The 21,639-nt window shown below is 37.6% G+C and overlaps 1 protein-coding gene across 5 annotated transcripts in view; it reads right to left on the bottom strand.

Annotated features, from left to right (window-relative positions):
- Positions 1-21,639, bottom strand: part of grm1b (glutamate receptor, metabotropic 1b) — a 347,961-nt gene that overhangs the window by 57,643 nt on the left and 268,679 nt on the right. The window lies entirely within an intron of this gene.

The raw sequence follows: 21,639 nt of genomic DNA, 5'->3' as shown, positions 1-21,639 counted from the left end.
AGTAGAAGTTAGTTTGGGACAAGACTTGATTGCCACCAACAGTTGGTAACCTGGACTGCTGTACTGCAGGAGGTTACTACTGTGGTTTGACACATATAAAGCTTTATAGGTTATATCTATAGGTAGATTTTGTAATCAGTCCTAAAAGAGACAGAGGGCCACTGAAGGCAAACCAGAACAGGTGTTCTGCACTCAGTGCTACTGGTTTCAGTGAGGACTTTTGTAGCAATTTTTGAATCAGTTGGAGTTCTGACAATTGCTTAGAAGGGGCATCTTCAAATACAGAGTTACATAAGTCAATCTAAGATGAGATGTTTTCAGTATCATAAAAGTGTGGGAATAAGAGGACATGGCATATACTGCAGATATGGAATATGAAACTTTCCTAATGAGATTTTGGAGAGTTGAATCTGAAACAAAGGAAATAAAAATGACACTAAACATAGGAGTATTACCTTAAGTGACTGAATTAATTTTCTCAAATTAATTTGGGTTTTATTACCAATCAGCATGACTTTTATTTTGTTTCAGTTTATTTTAAAGAGTTGTGTTCCATCCAATTTCCCGTATGAGCCAGGAGATCTCTGATAAACATCCACTAACAACACTGAAACAAATCTGAGTATTATTTTTATACAAATGGCATACCATCTCAATCTTAATGCCTATTTATAATTTGCATGTCTGTGATACTACAAGGGCCCATGAGGGTCCATGTGTCTTAAATTTCATCAGCAGTCATGTGATGTAAATGAGCGTATCTTCAATTGGTCCTTTGTACATCAATTGTGCTTGTGCTAGACAGTGTAAGTGCCACACAGGATGGACGAGCATCCTGACCAGGGGCCTCATGAATAACGTCGTGCGTAGAATTCACACTAAAACATGGCATAAGGACAAAAGCTGAATCGTGCATACGCACAAAAAAATCCAGATTCATGAATCTGTGCATTTGTCAACTTCCACGTTCTTCCGCTTCATAAATCCCGGTCAGCGTGAAAAGTAACACATGTGCACGCCCCTGCTGCCCCACCCAAACTCCTCCCAGAATTACACCTCTTTGAAAATGCAAATCAATATAAACAGCCCCTTAAGCTTAGCATTCTGTGAAAAGGCAATGGCAAAAGCACGGGGGAAAATAGAAGAATTTCAGTGAATACCAAGTGGAGGCACGGAAAAACTTACTATTTGCTGGTTTAAACAGTGGTATAAACAACAAAAGGGAGTTGATTGAGTGACATAGATTGTCAAAGAAACTCAAAAGCTCAAGTTCACAAAGTCGCACAGTGTCCGAAATAAAAAAGAAGTCAGATATCAAAGTCGCCATGAAAAGGAGAGTCATAGCCCACCATCCGAGTGTCATATGAAAGCTTATTAGGGTACAGAGAAAAGAAAAAAATAGGGACACAGTGAGAAAAAATCATGAAATGTCAACTTTAATCTCTAAATTTCCACTTTAATTACATAGTTTTATTTTGTCATTAAAGTAGAACATCACAAACTTCATCATTAAATTGTTTAATTTACTAGTTTCTCAAATACCATCGTAACTAATGTAGCATATTAAATGCTTTGTTTTGCATTTGATCTTTTATGTGCTCTATGTGTGTGAATCACTACATGCTTCTTAAACGTTCCCATGTTTAAAAACATGCGTTAACTCCTATCATCATGAAAATGATATCACGTATACATCTCAGTATTTTCATTATTCAGAGAGCTGCAATATCACGAATGTAAAGGATTCTGTGTCCTGTTGGAGGAAGAGAAAGCCCAGAAGCACGTAGTAATTCACACACATAGAGCACATAGAAGATCAAATACAAAACAAAGCATTTAACGTGTTACTTTAGTTATGATGGAATTTGAGAAACTAATAAATTAAACAATTTTAAGATGAAGTTTATGATGTTCTACTTTAATGACAAAATAAACTACGTGAGAAAAGTGGAAATTTCAAGATTAAAGTTGAGATTTCATGCTTTTTACCCCACTGTGTGCCTTTTTTTTCTCTGTACCCTAATAAGCTTTCATATGACACTTAGACGGTGGGCTATGACTCGTCTTTTCACGGCGACTTTGATATCTGACAACTTTTTTATTTCGGACAATGTGCGACTTTGTGAACTTGAGCTGAAGTTTCTCCGACACGCTATGTCACTCGATCAACTTCCTTTTGTTGTTTATACCACTGTTTCAACCAACAAATAGTACGGTTTTCCTTGCCTCCACTAGGTATTCTCTGAAATGCTATTTTCCCTCGTGCTTTTGCCTTTGCCTTTTCACAGAAAACTGAGCTTAAGGGCTATTTATATTGATTTGCATATTCAAAGAGGCATAATTCTGGGAGGAGTTCAGGTGGGGCAGCAGGCACGTGCACGTGCGTTAATTTTCACGCTGACTGTGATTTATGTAGCGGAAGAACGTGGAAGCTGGTGAACGCACAGATTTATGCATCTGGATTTTTTTGTGGATAAGTTTATATCGGCTTTTGTGCTTACATCATGTTACAGTGTGAAATTCTACTCATGGCGTTATGCATGAGGCCCCTGGATATTGCTGCCCAGTTAGAAACCAGCAGGATATGCCAGGAATTGCAGTCCTGGGGTCCATGGGTGCCTCAAGAGGGCTCTGCATGGAGAGACACTTCCTGTTATTCAGGACTTCCATATAACCTGGAAGTGCTTCCAATGGGCCAGAGTCCTGGCACCGGAAGTTATTTTGGGTCCTTAATAAAAAGGACTGCACTGTCTTGTCCAGTCGAGTCAGAACTTGGAGGAAGGAAAGCAACACTTGACAGGAGGAGAGGAGCGTGGTAAAGCGGAGATAAGAGGAGAAAGAGGATAAGAGACATCTTGTTTTTGTGCTTGTGTTTACAAGGTCTGTAATAAATACTTTTAATTTGAACTTGGGACTGAGCTGGTGAGTTTGTGTTTTGGGGTTTGGGGCTCTGTGGTTCCCCCTAGAGTTCACAACAGAAAACATGGATATGTTCGAAGGAAAGCCAGTGCACAGGTGTGGAATTATTCTGTATAAGTGCAGCACTGTACACACACACCTGTTCTATAAACCGAAAAGGGTGGGCACCCACTGTTTGGGACCATAGCCGCAGCTGTGTGCATCCATTCAGTTTTGGAGCATAAACATTCCTTTATAAATAAAATGGCCAAAGGAAGATCATAGGTAGGACATCTGCAATGACCCACTCCTCTTTTCTGTTTTCTTTTTGTTTTATAATTTTAGTTATTTTTTGTTGTGTTTTAATACTTCATGTTGCTTTTCTTAGTTATGTTTTACATTTATTTGCATTTTTAATTTAGCCGCAATATCTGACCCATTGTTGTTTTGTGTTTGCTGGGGTGGGACTTAAAAGTGAATTAATGTCCTCAGATGCTGTGGTCATTATGGCTGCAGTTAGCTAAGAGTTAGCTAAAGAGTTGCCTTTTTGCTGTGGCATTTGTTGTTAGCCATAAGTGCTCTTCAGCTCCTCACTGTCCTTTTGTATAGTTCTCATTTCTTTTTTGGATTATTTTTAATTTCAACTTCTAGCTCCAGTATCAAGATGTATTTAGGTGTGATCACAAATAATGTAAAATGCACCTATTGTGATCATCATGTTTGTCTGCCTGCGTGAAATAACTAGGCTCCCAGTACATACTGCTGTAGATGGATATGGCAGGTGTTTAAATGGAAATACCTAGATTGGAAGATGAAATCTAGTCAATATAAACAGGCAAAAGTTGAAACAACAAAGTTAAAGTAAAATGCACTATCGTTAATGCCAAACAAAAAAAAAAATTATAAATCAAAGTCAAAAGACAAAGATAAAACTCTTGTACCAGGAATCATTAATCAAAAATAATCACACACTATGTTTTGAAGAAGTTTATGCAGTGAACTGCACCTTCCCTTAAACTTGCCGTTGTGAATCACTAGTCCTGACCTCAGACACCCCTAGCAACAGGTTACTATTTTATGGCAATGAATCCACACAGTGACTGTATACATGGAAAAACAAATTGGCATCAGAAAAAAGCACAAATTATTATTTAAACGGTAAGAAAAGTAACCAGAAAAACAGTATAAAAGTCACAAAAACTAAAACGAAATCCACATTACAACACAATGGACTGATTTTGTTGAAATTCTTCAAAGAACTTTGTCAGGAGAGTTTCATGTTTATGGAGTTATCTTGAATAGAGTGTGCTGTACAAAAGTTTGAAATTTCAAAGCCTTCCATTGAAAAGCAGTGGCAAATTTTTCAACTCATTTTTCAAACATTCTGTTCAACTTCAATTGTTTAATTTACCATTTCAGATTTACTGTACCTTAAGAGAAGTAACTTCCACTTGTATATATTTTATATTTTTTTCTCTTTTGTTTTTTTGTTTAATATGCTGTCTTTAGGCCAATAACCAACCTCTTAACAATACTACATCAAGCAAGGCAAACATTTTCATAACTTGACTTGGAGTCTGCTGTCGATGAATGCTATTTCAGCCATCTCAAGCTTATTTGGGCTGTGAAATTAACTACATTATATTTTACAAAATTATTAGGAAACTTTTTTTATTTACTCTAATAGACAATGTAATTATATTCTGTTATCACCGTTACAGAAATATTTAATACACAAAAAATTATAATAACAAACTCTTTGATGAAGCAACTAGAAAATGCACAAATGCTCCAACTTTCAAAACAGTCAACTAAGTCTCTGAAGACATATGATGTTTTCCTAGTTCTATTACTGGCGAAGCACAGTAATAAATAAATTAACTAATATAGGCATGTTAGCTAGGGAGCGATGTGGGTGTGTCGGGCAATGTGTCTGAGCAGCTTCGGGATGTTAATTAGGGTGACTGATTGATCATACATTCACATGTAGACAAGCATGGTTCAGTCTATTGCCTCATTAATTCCCTGGGGTCTGTCTTCAGCATACCTACATTCCTATTCATATATAAAACGGAGTTTGTGGGAAGAAAAGGGAGAGTGATCGAGAAGAAGTGCATGGAGGTAAAAATGGAAGATACAGAGAGAGCGAGTGGCAGGATTGGGATAGCCATTGCTACAAGTAATGGAGGCAGGTGATCGAGAGTGAGCCCCAGAGAGGGGTGCGTGTTGCATGCACTTGATGGGGCTGAAGAAGGGGCACTCGTATTAAGCAACACTGGAGAGTTGGATTGGCATGTTATGCAGTGTCTCCTGCAGATGCCTAAAAACGGGCAGCAGGAGACATGTGCGTGGCTTGGCATGGTGCCCTATGAATGCCAAAGGGCTGACAAAGTGGACCACACGCCAGGTATTAATGGTTGACTGCACATGTACTTGGTTGTCTCCTCTTCGTGCAAGACCTGGATGAGATTTAGATTCTAGAAGGAAACATTGGGGCCCATGTTTCTAAAGGAACTGTCTCTGGATTTTAGCCTCTTTTGATTGAATCTGTTTATTAATTACTTTTTAACCTTCACATGCACATTGGTTTTATGGATTACTTATTCATTTATGGAAGTAGAAAACTTTGATTTGGACATTTTGCTTTGTTTTGTAATAAAGTATTGAAGCATTTTTCACCACAGTATGACTGCATGTTTCCTCATTATTCCAGCTCATCCACGGCTTTTTCATTGATGGATCCTGGTTCAACCTGCCATGGGCCTTGAAGCCAACCCAGTTCCGTTACAAGGCACCCAAAACTTACACCAGGCACACATTTCCTTTCCTGTTTGTTTTAGTGATTTGTGGAATTTTGTCTTTTTTGCAGTTAATTGTCAAGCTGAAGAAGGAGTCCTATTAGGACCTTTTTGTCCTGTAGGTCTCTGGTGGCAGCTGATAGGTACCGGCAGGCCAAGCGGAATGCGGCTTCGGTGGTTGCTGAGGCAAAAATTCGGGCATGGGCGGAGTTTGGGGAGGCCATGGAGAACGACTTTCGGACCGATTCGAGGAAATTCTGGTCCACCGTCCGGCGTCTCAGGAGGGGGAGACAGTGCAGTGTCAACATCGTATATGGTGGGGATGGTGCGCTGCTGACCTCGACTCGGGACATTGTGGGTCGGTGGGGGGAGTACTTCGAAGACCTCCTCAATCCCACTAACATGCCTTCCAATGAGGAAGCAGAGCCTGGGGACTCTGAGGTGGGCACTCCCATCTCTGGGACTGAGGTCACCGAGGTGGTCAAAAAACTCCTTGGTGGCAGGGCGACGGGGGTGGATGAGATATGCCCAGAGTTCCTCAAGGCTCTGGATGTTGTAGGACTGTCTTGGTTGACACGTCTTTGCAACATCGCATGGACATCGTGGACAGTGCCTCTGGATTGGCAGACCGGGTGGTGGTCCCCCTCTTTAAAATGGGGACCGGAGGGTGTGTTCCAACTACAGAGGGATCACACTCCTCAGCCTCCCTGGAAAAGTCTATTCGGGGGTTCTGGAGAGGAGGGTCCGTCGGATAGTCGAACCTCGGATTCAGGAGGAACAGTGTGGTTTTCGTTCTGGTCGCGGAACAGTGGACCAGCTCTACACCCTTAGCAGAATCCTAGAGGGTGCATGGGAGTTTGCCCAACCAGTCTACATGTGTTTTGTGGACTTGGAAAAGGCATTCGACCGTGTCCCTCGGGGATCCCTGTGGGGGGTGCTCTGGGAGTATGGGGTACCGGACCCCCTGATAAGAGCTGTTCCGTCCCTATACAACCAGTGTCAGAGCTTGGTCCGCATTGCCGGCAGTAAGTCGAGCCCGTTTCCAGTGAGAGTTGGACTCCGCCAGGGCTGCCCTTTGTCACTGATTCTGTTCATAACTTTTATGGACAGAATTTCTAGGCGCAGCCAGGGTGTTGAAGGGGTCAGGTTTGGTGGACTCAGTATTGGGTCACTGCTTTTTGCAGATGATGTTGTCCTGTTTGCTTCATCAGGCCGTGATCTTCAGCTCTCTCTGGCTCGGTTTGCAGCTGAGTGTGAAGCGGCTGGGATGAGAATCAGCACCTCCAAATCCGAGACCATGGACCTCAGCCAGAAAAGGGTGGAGTGCCCTCTCAGGGTTGGGGGAGAGATCCTGCCCCAAGTAGAGGAGTTCAAGTATCTCGGGGTCTTGTTCACGAGTGAGGGGAGAATGGAGCGTGAGATCGACAGGCGGATCGGTGCGGCATCCGCAGTGATGCGGGTTCTGCATCGGTCTGTTGTGGTGAAAAAAGAGCTGAGCTGTAAGGCGATGCTCTCAATTTGCCAGTCGATCTACGTTCCTACCCTCACCTATGGTCATGAGCTATGGGTAGTGACCGAAAGAACGAGATCACGAATACAAGCGGCTGAAATGAGTTTCCCCCGCAGGGTGTCTGGGCTTTCGCTAAAAGATAGGGTGAGAAGCTCAGACTTCCGGGAGGGGCTCAGAGTAGAACCGCTCTTCCTCCGCATTGAGAGGAGTCAGATGAGGTGGCTCGGGCATCTGATCAGGATGCCTCCTGGATGCCTCCCTGGTGACACACTGGAGGGACTATGTCTCCCGGCTGGCCTGGGAACGCCTTGGGATTCTCCCGGAAGAGCTGGAAGAATTGGCCGGGGAGAGGGAAGTCTGGGCCTCTCTGCTTAAGGTGCTGCCCCCGCGACCCGACCTCGGATAAGCGGAAGAGGATGGATGGATGGATGGATGGATGGATGCAGTTAATTGATTTTTATTTAGAATTTGGAAATTTTGAATTCTGCATTTTTTGTAATTCTGTTTTGAAATTCTAAACAAAATGAATACATTCATTTACAAAAATAAAGTTTTGGCTATAAATAATAACAAACAAGAAATGAGCCTTGAAGAACTCCTTGTACAACTACCACTAAACTGGAACCTAATGCTGCCAAGAGTGACAAAGACTTGCCCGTCACTCATGTAGAATTTAAACCACCGGAGAATGGTGCCAGAGATGCTCTTGGTGCTCTCCATTTAGGACAGCAGAATATTGTGATTGACAGTATGAAGTGCTGCACTAATGTCAAACAGAATTAAAACACTGATTTGTCCCAAGTTTGCTGCCCTGAATAAATTGGTATTTACTTGGAGCAGAGTAGTTTCACACCTGTACTGTGCCCTGAAGCTGGACTGAAATGATTCCATTGAGTCATAAGAAGGTATGTAAGTAATAAGTTGGGATGACACAACACACTAAAGAACTTTAGACAGAAAAGTTAACTGAGAGATAGGGCAGAAATTCTTCAGATTATCGGTCTTAAGACCAAATGATTTAAATTGTGGGGTGAGAGAAGCAATTTCCACATCATTTGTTACAGAGCTGGCGCCTATTGATGTATTTATTATTGCTAGAACTACTACTGTATTATATATAAAAGCAAAATCTGATCAGTGTCATTAAAATGGAAACCAGCACTCACGGTAGGCTTAATTTTACAGAAAAGGCCATTGATGGAGCAAATCAGCAAAGATTTGGTAAAAGAACTTGGCAGAGAGGGGGGGCAAGGAGGAAAACGAAAATGACAAACTAACATTAGCAGAATTATTTAGGTTTTTAATGTTACAGCTGCAATAGAACAGCAGACAGAGAAGAGTCATTGTTATCATGGTGACAGTGCATGTTGTGACCAAAGCCATGCCTCTGTTGCATATTTTGATGAGACATAATTACAGTATTTCAGCATAAATGCACTTTGCACAAAGCACAGAACAGACATAAGTAATCACATAGTGACAAACTGAGTCGAGGAAATTCTAAAGCGATTTTATCTTTGCACTCTGAAACAAAAATATATTCAGTATGACATGTGTGCCTAGTACACTGCAGGAGACAGAGTCTGAATATTGGCTTGGTCAGTTTCTGCATGAAGTTTTTATGTTATCGCTATGGCTATGTGGCTTTTTCCTGGGTGCTGAAGTTTCATTTCATGTCCCGAAGATGAACTCAGAAATATGGAGGTCTGTTTAAATGTCCACTTTGATGAACTGACATCAAAAATAGATATAAATATAAGATAAAACCTAAAATAAGTACCTTGTACCATTATTTTACTTGAACCAATGTACTTAACAATTACTCGTGAATTTTAAGCTACAAATATAGAAGCACTGAACCGCAAGATAAAAAAAAAATGCTTTGGCTTTTTATATCATACAGTGTGTGCAACACAATATCTCATATACTCTCTTAAAAATATTGTTTTTTGATAGCACTTTATGGTCCTTTACTGAGTTGTGTGGTTCCTTGTAGAACCACTGCCTAACAAAACATAATTTTATTATAACAAGGGTTAACAGCATATGAAGTTGGTTCTTGGTATTTGAAAAACTTCCTAATAAGTACAAAAATTGGAAATTTTTATTGTATGGTAAGCAACCTAGCAGGACAATACACTAAGTCACCTACATATGAACCTTCAGGTTATGAACTTTCAAAGATGCAATGCATGTCCAATAAATAAAAAATATTTAAATAAGTGGAAAATAAAAAAATTGCACCGTAACTTCAAATTTCACGGCAGCACATTAATTGGTTAGCGTGTCTACCACTAGGGGAAGCGCAAAACCCACGCCATTATTGCTTACATTCTCAGTCACGTGTGTGCATCCTCTACATGTGGTTGTATTTTTGTCTGAATCTCTGTTTACGTTGAGTTAATACACTTTATTTGAATCCCTAAGTGTCCGGAATTAGGTGTAAAAGCAGCAGTGACGTACTACTAAGAAGCACCAGGCGATAACGATGGAAACAAAGTGAAAATAATTGAGAGAACAGAGAGAGGTGAAAAGATGGTCGACATCACTTGTTCATATAACATGAACCGTTCAACCATCGACACGATTATAAAGAGCAATAACAAGATCATGGAACATATTTTTGTTATGTATGGCAGCTTGCTAACTGTGAGTCTACCAACAACAGCTGACTGAAAACATGAAAATAAAAAATTTGTTTCTTTGTTGTTCAAATGCACTTGAAATCAACACAAAAATACTGTACAGAGTTGCACAAGAAAGAAGGAGGTGAGCCCAGATTTATAAAAAATGATCAGTTTTATTGTCACTTTAAAGTTATCCAAACGGGAGGTCTCTCTTCAGCACACAGTGACGCTGTCTTCGTCTTGCAGTCACTTCCTTCTCAGATTAAAAGAGTAGACAGACTTCATGTACAAGTGAGAAAAAGACGAGTAAAAACACTGCCAAGTCAGCAGCCATTTTTAAATGTTCCTCATATCAACCAGCCGGCGACAGATGTGTTACGTGGCGAGGCTGTGAACTTGCAGTTGCACCTGTGGCAGACAAGCAATTCCTGCCTGTGTTAACAGAGTTTCAGTGTACAGTGCAGTTGGGGTGTCTCAAATATCTCACAGTAAATATATTAACTTTTAAAAGCTATTTGTTACTGTACGTACAACACAAATAACATATTTTTGAGTGAGAGGTGTATGCTGGGACTGCATATGTAGGCTTATTCACTAGTGGTAAGCAAGTCTTCTATACTGAAATCAGGTGATGTAAAACAATGGGAATAAAAAATAACTTTCAGTTTGTTGTTAAAATACACTAGAAGTCTCTAACAAAAAATGCAAATATCAACTTTTAAAAGAACTTTCTTATGTACAAATAGCTGTAACTGTACATGTTTTCTATAAGAGTTGAGGGTTGCATCGTTTTTGTTGAGTGCCTAGGCTAACTTTGCTAGACCTACGAACAAATTGGATTGGAACGGAACTTGTTTGTATGTAGGGGCCTTACTGTAACAATTAAGAAAATCTGAACATAGCATCTTTAATTGTATGCAGCAATGGGCCTTTGCCATTTCACAAAAATGTTACCATCTATTCACGGTTATTTACTGTACGCAGCTTGTTTTGGATCTAAATAAATAAAGATTCTTTCTGAAACCTTTATGTGAATGAGTCAAATTGGAATCAAAACCAGCATTGCTGTGAAGTGCCACCATAGCATCTTTATTTTTAAGAGTATATATGACATATATGATATATGTGGGAAGAGCAGTTCAGAGTTAGTAGATTATGACTTTCCAAGGATTAGGATGCTTCATTTCTGTGTCACTTCCATCCTAAATGACACATTGGGGAAGTGTTGAAATGTATATGGTGTTCATAAGAGACTGAGTTGTTACATGCCCAGTGTGTTAAATGTGAGCTTCATGAGTCTCTCATTCTTTCAATGAAGCATCTTATAGAGAGAACTTCTCCTGCAGCATTCCAAGATGTTCCCAGGCCAGGTTACAGATATAATTCCCTACACTGTGTCTTGGATCCACCAGAACAGGGAACGTGCCTAGTGGCAACCTTAACATCTTACCCAATCCGCCTATGCTGGCTCCTCCTGATCTGGAAAAACAGCAGTTCTGCTCTGAGGTTCTCCCATATTACTGAATTTCTGAGTAAGATTGTAAGGGCATGAGGTAGAAATGAGGCTTCTGAACAGTGTTAGCACTGACATCTTTGGTCTTTGTCTCATTTTCTTTTAAATGTTCAAATGTATTTAAAACAAATGCTTTCTTGAAAACAATACCTTTATGGCAAGAGTTAAAGAGGTTTTCCTTGTGTTGTTCTTCATACATTGTAAAAATGAAAATGTAAATGTTGATTTTGAAATGTCCCAGTTAAAGTCTCTCACAAAATTTCTGTATTTCTTATTATTAAACACCAGTAACTTTGACTTAATATGACAACACTTATAATATTCAGTTTTGGGTAAAAATGTGGATGGATACTACTATATAATAGAGGTGTACAGCAAATCGAACCCATGTTATCTTCCCTTTCAACTTTAAATAATAGAAATGTGCATTTATTTGTTGTAATACAATACACTTCCCCATGATATTGATTTTGACAGCATTCTTTCTGTTTTTCCACACTTGAGAATGCTATGTTACGTTACTCACTCCTATGTTTATGTGCAAAAATTGGTATTGATCAGTAACAGCTTCAATTATATCTGCTTGTCCTGAAGAAAATGTGCAATTTAATGATGCCATACATTTTCCACAGCTAAACTATGAACTTTATGGATTATGCAAGGGCATGTTAATTTTAAAGGGAATGGTTGTTTTATGGTTCCATTGCTTTTTTTTATTCATCTTCCTGCTGTTATATATGTGCTGTCTGGAGTGTGACAGAAAATTATACTGCCATTAAAGGACCTAAAATAAAAAGAACACAGCAAGACGTGGGGTAAACAGCAGGATGTATAAGATATCTGTCTATTTCTTCTATAGCCATGACATTTCTGACTCAGAAAAATAATTTTAACCCTGGCCAGGCACTGCCTACCTACTAAAAGGATCCCCAAACCAATGAAGTGTAATCTGACAACTTAGACAGGAGAAAGGACATTTTGAGGAATAACACTGCAAACCAAATGAGCCTTAGCGGCTGCTGACAGTACACTTATGTGCATTAATCAGTTCCTTAACAAGAAAATTAAATGAGGATTTCCCCTCTGAGACCCAAAAATCTTTATCTTGTCGGTCTGTGTATTTTCACAGAGCATATTTAGTTCTCTTATTATGTACAGTACAGTTGTAGGCAATTTTCTAGATCTATTTGTTATACATTTTATATTCAAATAATATACTGGGTGGAAAGATTTAATATCTGAACTACATGCAAACATCATTCACTAGTCCATCGTTTATTTTGTGCGGATGTTAAGGGCACTACACATGGGCCGATAGCTAATGTGAATGATTTGGTTTAACATGCAACTGTTTTGTCATCACGATAAAATACACAGTTTGAATTCAACTTCTCTTTTCATCAGTTTTAATATTCTCATTTATGGTTCTTTTTATAATTCATTCTTATTCAGTTTACTCCATCTGCATATCGATGTTCATCCTATTTAAAATGATTGCATTATACCAGATTTATTGTATTTTTCATGTTTTTTTTTTTTTTTTAACGGAGAGTCACTGATAAGCGAGCAGCTGTGCTGTAATGTCTTCCGTTGAAATGTTTAGTATTGCATTCTCACATCTTAAGATTGTGTGTCTAGTCCATTCACACTTTCAGTGCAGCGCCTCTTGTAGAAACTGGTTTAATGGGAACACGGTGTTGCCTTACCCACTTCTTCTCCTTTTCTTTCATTACATTTTATCCAACATCAAAATAAATGGGAATACCCCTAGAACCCCAGCCCTTTCTGATGGGTTCTTTTATTGCTTCTTTTACAAAAATTATTTCATTCAATGGTTTTAACAATTATGTAGAACTTTTTCCTATAGACAATACAATACGCCCAGTTAAAACACAATGCCATGAATGGCAACTTGTCAAACACTGGGGTGTCAAAAAAAAAGTATAGGCTACATCATAAATAATAATCCAATAACAATAGCAATGCTATCAATAACAATAATAATAATCCTTAAACTGACATAGCATTAGAGATGCAAATATGGTAAAATAAAATTAAACAACACAGAAACAAAGACTGCAACTCTGTGCTTTGAATGCAATGTTAAAGGCTGATTTAATTCAAGCATAAGCATCTCAAAACAAGATATCCAAGACTGCACATATATCGACCTCCATTGTTCACCAGCACCTGTAACTTGACTCATGAGACTGTAGATTTGCCTCTAGCACACTAAAAAAGATCTCCATTGACGTTCTCTCACTTGAAAAACATTGTGCATTGATTGGATGGCGAAACTGCATATGTACAGTAGACAAGGAGACAGTGAACAGGAATTATGGGTAAATGATTAAAGATAATAATTATATCTCATACCTTTTGTGACTGTATTAGGCCAGTTAGTTTATTTCAGTGAATTACATCCATCCATCCATTTTCTAACCCGCTGAATCCGACATTTAATATATATTTTTAAGGGGCTGCGATGGTAAAATTAGGATTATGCTGTCACCATCATCATAAGCTACCTGTTAGACTGGTGGGTTAAATATGAAGGTACCCTTTGAAAAACTTGCCTTTCCTGCTATTAAATACTAATTTATATTTCATTCATGTGACAAATAATCTTTTTAGAGAAATGTGAAATTCAGAAATGCAAAAAAAAAAAAAACCCTGCCATTACAGCCTAGTTGCCATGTGTTTCCTGATATCCGAATGTCTACAGGTTTCTTTGTGTAGGCCCAGTAGTGATGATTTCACTGAAAGCATCTTTGAGCACTTGTCACCATGAGCTAACAAATTTGCACTGTAAGTGATTCTATAGCCAGCATGGAGCTACTATTCATGGATGGCAGAAAATAAAAACAAAGTCAAGACATCTTGTTGGGTTAAACAGTGATCACTGTTATTGATGGATCTGGTTTTGAACTACCCAATCATTTGACAAACAGGCTTTGTAATAAATATGGACAGCTTTTAAAGATTGGGGGACTTTAGTTAGCTGTGGGTAGGTGCTGAGCTGAGAATGGTTTAGGCGGTGACCCTTATGACCCAAAATGGTTAGCCTCAGAAAATAAATAAATAATAAAATAAATAAGTAAAAGAACTTTGAAGAGGTGCTCACATTAAACTATTTGGCTTATTTTTAAGGTTTTGATTATTAAACCAAAAGAGCAAATACAGGCCTATCAAGAGCAATACCTAAGCGACTCAACCATATGATCAGAGATTCCTCAATTGGCTACTGCGGTAACAATGGTGATATCAAAAGAATGACCTGCATAGACATGAGATTCAAAACAAAAAGAGTATATCTTAATGAGTAACAAACCAATGATATTTCTCACTATGATCAAATTCATTATGAAAAGTGGGTCATTAGGAGTAATAGCATCAGCTACCAGAATGTCACAAGGGTTTAGGATTCAATTTATCACAAACACATCCATTTAAATTCTTGTTCCTAATGCTCTAGTTTTGCAACATTATAGAATTATAGCTAATGTAATATCGTAAAATATGCCTAAGGTCTAATTATTGAGAGAGGTCAGAAAAACAAGAAAATGTAAAAAAAAAAAAAAGGCACAAATATGTGAAATTAAATTGTAAGGATGATTTTTTTTTTTTATAAATGTAATTGCAAATTCTAAACTTAGATGGAGGAACGCAGAATACACGAAAGATTGCACATTTGAAATTTTTCATTAACTCAGGCTATTTACTTTCAAATAGGACACCATCAACCCAAGATAGAGAAATGAAAATAGTGTAAGACTCTCAAATATTTTTTGATTAAAGATATTTGAAAATGTTTATTTAATTTGAGTAAACACATGAATGATTTGATGGTTAAAGATTGGAATGATAGAAAGAGACTGAAATTGACATTGTGAAATTATAGAATTAATTCCATGATATTGAAGGTATTGGATTTCACACTTTAAATAATGCATGGCAATTTTAAATATAGAGGGTCAGGCATGGAATTGTTTTGAGGTAATAATATGAAAAAATATTGAATGTAACATTCTAGATAGTTTGCTTATCATAAATTGTTCTACAACTCTGCACACTATATTATCCTAAATACCAATATGCTAGAGTACATTTTATAAGCTATAACTTAATAGTAAAACTGTTGTACCATCAAATTGATCATTATGCTCATACACATGGAATGTTGTGCCACCTTCTGAAACTGGATTTTAGACTTTCTAACTGTCAAACCCCAGCATATCTGAAATAACTGCATCACATCCTCCACTCTCATCCTCAAGCTGGGCATCCCACAAGGTACTGTGCTGAGCGCCTGCTGTATTTCTTGGTTACCAAAGACTGCATGGCTAGCACAGCTCTAACACCAACATTACATTTACTGATGACAGCAACAACAACACTGGTGTGAACACAATCAATAATAACATGGCTTACTTACAGTGAAGAGCATTTCCTTCTGACACACTAGTGCCAAGTCAGCACAGTTTACCTTAATATCTGCAAAATCAAGAAGTTCATCATAGGTTCCTGGAAACAGATGGAATACCACACTCTCATCTACTTTGAAGTATATGAGGAGTAAAAATTAAAGTAGAAATTAATGATGTCCTAACATGGGCAGGAAACATCTAAATTAACGTAATGTTGCCTCATTAATGCCTTTACTAAGATGTCTGAAGGATGTCCAGATGTTTCTATCTTCCATTGCTGCACAGCAAACTCCATAATTACTGGCTACATAACATCCTGGTATAGCAACTTCTCAGGCACTGCATACTACTACAGAGAATGAAGAAGTTATAATATTACCTGAAACACAGTGACGTGCTATTCAAGATAAATATCATAGTGTTATTAAAGATACCAGCCTTCCTATACATCCTTGCCCATTCTTGCAGATGGTACAGGGCCATTATCAAATCAATGCCTCCATAGATTGCGGTGCATTGTTTTAAGGTCATAATGATACTCAGTGGTCACTTTTTAACATACTGGTCACATTGACAACTGCATTTAACTGACCTTGCTGCTTGCTTTTCTCCTATTGTGCTCCGATGGTGTTTATGTGCACCTGGTGAATATTCCTTCTTGAATGTATTGTTTGCTACTGTGTTTATTGTTTGACATGGCTTTTATTGTTTGGTGCTGCTTATGGCGTGCTGTTAGACTGATATATTGTCTCACCTGACACACAATTTCAACTGCTAGTACCACAGGTTCACATCACAACAAACTGGAATAGTTATTCAGACAAAGCATCTATGAAGTCAGATTATTAATCCATCCTAATACAAAATTTATCTTGCAATTATTAGTGGCTTAGTCTTGTGGCATGAAGTAGAGAGCTGAAAAACAAGGGTCAAAGAGAAGCTGAGGGCAGATCAATAACATCAGCATTTTTGTAAATTAGAAGAACCTATAATAATTAAGCAAAATCCAAAAATTACCACAGAAACTTAAACACCAACCATTAGACTAGTACTTTTAACAAAAGTAAGAATTAAAAAAAAGCAAAATAAAAGAATCATGCTATTCTGAACCTAACATATTCCAAAAAAAGGACAAATCTGCTTAACCTTGAAAAAGCTCAAAATGCCTGACTTAGACAGTCAGATGTCCTTCCCATCCAACAAGCCTAATTATAAGACCTACAATGGTAGAACAATGGCATGAAACAGCAATATAAACCATTGAAAAAAAAAGACTACAGTTAGGTGAAAAATAATAAAAATAATTCATTACATTTATATAGTGCTTTTCTCAGTACTCAAAGCACTATCCACACAGGGAGGAACCGGGAAGCAAACCCACAACCTTCCACGGTCTCCTTACTGCAAAGCAGCAGCACTACCACTGCACCACCTGTGAGGACAAGAAGGTGCTTTTCTCTTCTGTGTTGAAGAGTTTACATTTCCATTAAATTTTAGCCATAACTATGTTACAGCTTCAATTCATTCTGAGGTAAACCTTCCCAGAGTTCTGTTTTACTTTGGAGTAAAACTAGTAGTAGCATTAGTAGTTATAATATTGTCACATGTACAGAGTACAGTGAAATGTTTCCTCTCATGTCCTACTGACATACAACATTGTTGCTACTCTCCAATGCATTGATTAAAAGTAATGTATTAAAGCACAGAGGAGAATGCCCGCCGGTTACACTGAAGGTGAATGGAATACAAACTGTGCAAAGCTTCTGATCATGCCAAAAGCTAGATATTGAAGCTAAAAAAATCCTCAAGGGCAGAAACATGAGGCCACAGTTTAGTACATGGCTTTTCACACAAACAGGTGTTGGAAACTAAGAAAATGGAGAAAAGAAAAAGCAAAGAAATGAATGGGTGACTCAAGAGGAAAACTGACCAGTGTAAAAGTTAGACAGGAACCTTGAATGTAAGGTAGGAGTATCCCAGAGAAGTACACAAAGCTCTCTACAAAGACCAGACATATCTGTACTTGTGGTACATTGTAATTTTCTTTAACTTAAGGTAAAATGCGTAATAAATGGACTGTAATTGAACCTGTGACTTTGTCTGGGATTTGAGGGTTTGGTGGTGTCTCCAAAATGCTAAATCTGAATTCAACATCACAGTACTTTTCCAAACAAAATCCAACACTAATTTGATTGTTCCCAAAATGTTTTTAAAAGGAAGGTTGCAGATCTCTCCTTCTTTGTAGGAAAAAGTCAGGCATAAGTGATTGTGTGCCACCATCTTTTATAGGGGAAGTGTGATGATGATAAACCATGTGATTAGCCATGAGATTATTGCCACACATGTCTCCCGAGAGAAAGAAAATGGATTGAAAGAGGTCACTTAAAATTATTAAGCAGGGATTAACATTGACTGCTTTCTACAGTGATGAGTACACGCAAACCACCTTAGAAATATCCAGTCAGATACAGCTGAAAGAGAGTGGAAGGCAAATAAACTTAACACGTTAAACGTGACAAGCAATGAGTCGTGAGAGAGTGACAGAAGATACAAGGTGGGGTCATTCACTTAGTTATGAGTGACTCACTCCTGAACCAAGGACAATTTGACTATTGTATAAAAGTTTGTGTAATCTTCAAATTAATTCTTTTTTAAACATAATCATAGTATAATGTCATGTGTTTAATTTTGGGGCAATTTTTCTTTCAGTTCAGTTCACTTTCATGTACGTTAGTGGCAGAATTAAATGTATTTTGGTACTGTTTTCAAGTATTATCTTTTCATTCTAAATGACAAACCCTAGACAGTTTAAATGGCAGTTGCACAACACTGCTAAATACTACAGTGTAAATGAAATAAAATGAAAATGAGTTCATAGAAAAATAGTCAAAAGGATTCCCATTAATGTGGAGTTTTGCAGTTGTTTTCAGCCATATAACAACTCAAGACTAAAACTCAAAAAAATGGTTGTTTGCAACAGCTCCAAAGCTCGGTCATACTTGAAAAATAAAAATAAAAGAACAATGGAAGCAGAATAAGATTATGAATAGTCAAACATTCTACAAATCAGTTATATTTAAACTAAATAGGTGCTAAAATAAGAGAACCAGCCTTTACAATCCATTGCTAGCTTGCTGAATGTGTGAATATGAGAGGTCAGGAGAACATAAGGGCACTGCATGAGGTGTTCAACTCTGAGACTGTTACGCTAGCTGCTTTTGATCAAGATCATTGTGGAAAGGCCAGATTCAGACAGGCAGGTGACTGTGAACATTGTCAGCAAAAAAGAGCAAACCTGTGGTTCTTAAACTTCAAGTTCAATTTTTCTGAATCTCGTTTTTCAGATGTTGCGAGCCCTGGGTATGTGTCATGTCTAACTGAAATTTGTCCAAGTTAATTTCAGGCAGAAATTTGAGTTCAACTGAGAATGGATCTTTGTCAAACAGAAGTAGCTTGTTGGAACCTTGAAGACTTCAAAATGTCCACATTTTCAGCTAATATTGCTCAAAAAATACAGTTTCTAAAAAACGTGTCACAAAGTTTTGGAAAAGGCAGCTTTTGACTACATTATAGTTGGGCAAAAATGAACTGAATGTTTGATTTTCACTTTCAGCTTTGTGATGTTTAACACTAATTCTCACAGAGAGCCATTGTTGCTTGTTTCCTATGCAGCATGGTAAATGTGTTTCTGTCAGATGTTGCTGCTATATTTCAGCTTTCCTTCTTAATGTCTATGTCACCTGCAGTTATTAAATGTCCTATCACAGATTAAATTTTTTTTTCTGTTTATTTAAAAAGTGACAACAAATTACGGGACAGTTCAATTTTACTCAAAGGATTGATTTGGTCAGTGGGCTGCCTGTTTAGTATTGCTAATATAAAAACTTCAAATTCAAAGTGTTTATGGTGTTGAATATGTGCAATATACAGTATGTACATTTTTAGCGTATCAAAGGTAGAATATTTTTAGGCATCGTAAGGCATACATTTGTGAAACTTAAGGTACATGGAACCTCCATTTCCATCCTAAAGCAGAGCCAGAGTGGAGCTATATTTAAAAAGGAGATTGATATGGATTAGTCATTAACTTCATAATGGACTTTCAAATATGTTGATTATGGATGTTGTAAACTATTATTTTAAATTAAGTACAAATTCATATACTTGGTTACTTGCCCTTGTTTTTAATAATAAATATTTGCAGAATTATGGCATAATGCATTTCTTAAATGAATGCATTATTTTGAATTGCAGAATTGATCAAAGAGGTTCAAGAACCTTAAGGTATTAATCCACAATTAAGGGAGGTGATTATAAGATTGACCATCAAATTTATGCAGGCACAGCAGTTTTGCAGATGCCACAAAGGATAGTTGTGTTGAAGTGGGAGTTAAGTATTTCAGTGAAGCTTTCAATTTACCAGTCAGTCTAACTTCTCTTTCTCACCTGTGTTCTTATGCTCTGTGCAGTTATTGAAGGAATTTTGAGTAGAAACAGCTAAAATGTGAATTCTGGATGGGGTGGCTGAGCTCACTCTCCATGAAAAAATCTTGTGAAGCCAGTGTGGGTAGTTCAAGCTTGCAATTTGGTGTCTCACACAGCATTTTTATATGATACGATTATTTTGAGAGAAGCATTGTGGCAGAGTAGGATATGTTGCAGGGAATAACATTTCTAAGCTGATCTGGACATTTATGAATAATTCCCAGGAACAATTAGAAGAAATTGTCAAGTATTGGGTTGCCTGGTCACCCCAACTGAGTGTATACGATTATGACGATGATGTTGATCGTCAACCAAATCTTGTTATGCTGGTAATTTGCTTTTTTCCCCTTAGGCCACACTGAACCTAAAATTATAGGCAGTCATCAATTCCGAGTTTTCAGATTTTTTACCTATGCTTTGGGTTCATTGAGTTCTCTTTCTAGTTTTTTTTTTTGAAATTTGAGAATCTACATACAAATTATTTGTGGCATTGTTTTAACCTGCTGTTTTTATCTAAACTTACCTTTTGACACAGTTATCTGTCACTCAGGATTTATCGCTAAGCTTGTTTTACCATTACTCTCAGAAGTTAGCTAACTTTGAATAGAATATTAAACACCACAACAAGTGGAAAGGTGAGTTTTAGCACTCTCTTTCAGACAGTTAACTTATGCACTTTGGTGCCGATTATCACAAATGATGGTTTTAGATTCTTTGATGTTAGTGTGGGATTCTTGAAGAACTGTTTAGTCATTTTTGATTAGCACGTAGGCAGAATTTAGTGAGATGGCCTACTCTTGGTAGCTTGCCAATGAACTTCATTTTTTATTTGTAGATGATCTGTCATGATATTGAATAACTGACTATAGCAACTGTTGAACATGATAAAAACAGAGCTTCACTTGCTTTTACAAATGATCTAATCAGTATTTAGTGATCTATTTTTAGATTACATTAATTGATTCCTCTAAACAATATACAGATTTAAAGAAAGTACATGGATGAATAAAAAAAGAAACTGAATGGGCAAGGCAACAACAAAAAAAAAAAACTGGTCCAACACAAATAATTCATACAAAGAAAAGGTATAGAAATTTGATTCTCTATGATTCTTAACTTCACAATAGGAACTTCCATGAACGTTTCTCCTATCTTGTGTAGCACAAATTGATTTCGTTTGTGAAGTGTGCATTAATACATTTAAATTAATGACCAAAAAGTAACTTCAGCTAGTAAAAAGTGGAATGAAACTATTAATGTATGCCTGAAACAATCCTCAGCTAAATTACAATACTTAATTACTGAGTCCATACTAAAAATTTTTAACACATGATGATTATTATTGGGTAATCCATATTGTCACATTTTACTCATTAAACAT

The sequence above is a fragment of the Polypterus senegalus genome, chromosome 3, assembly GCF_016835505.1.
Source record: "Polypterus senegalus isolate Bchr_013 chromosome 3, ASM1683550v1, whole genome shotgun sequence".
NCBI classification, from domain to species: Eukaryota; Metazoa; Chordata; class Cladistia; order Polypteriformes; family Polypteridae; genus Polypterus; species Polypterus senegalus.
Note: the sequence above shows the minus strand (reverse complement) of the source record. Positions and strands in the feature narration are given on the sequence as shown.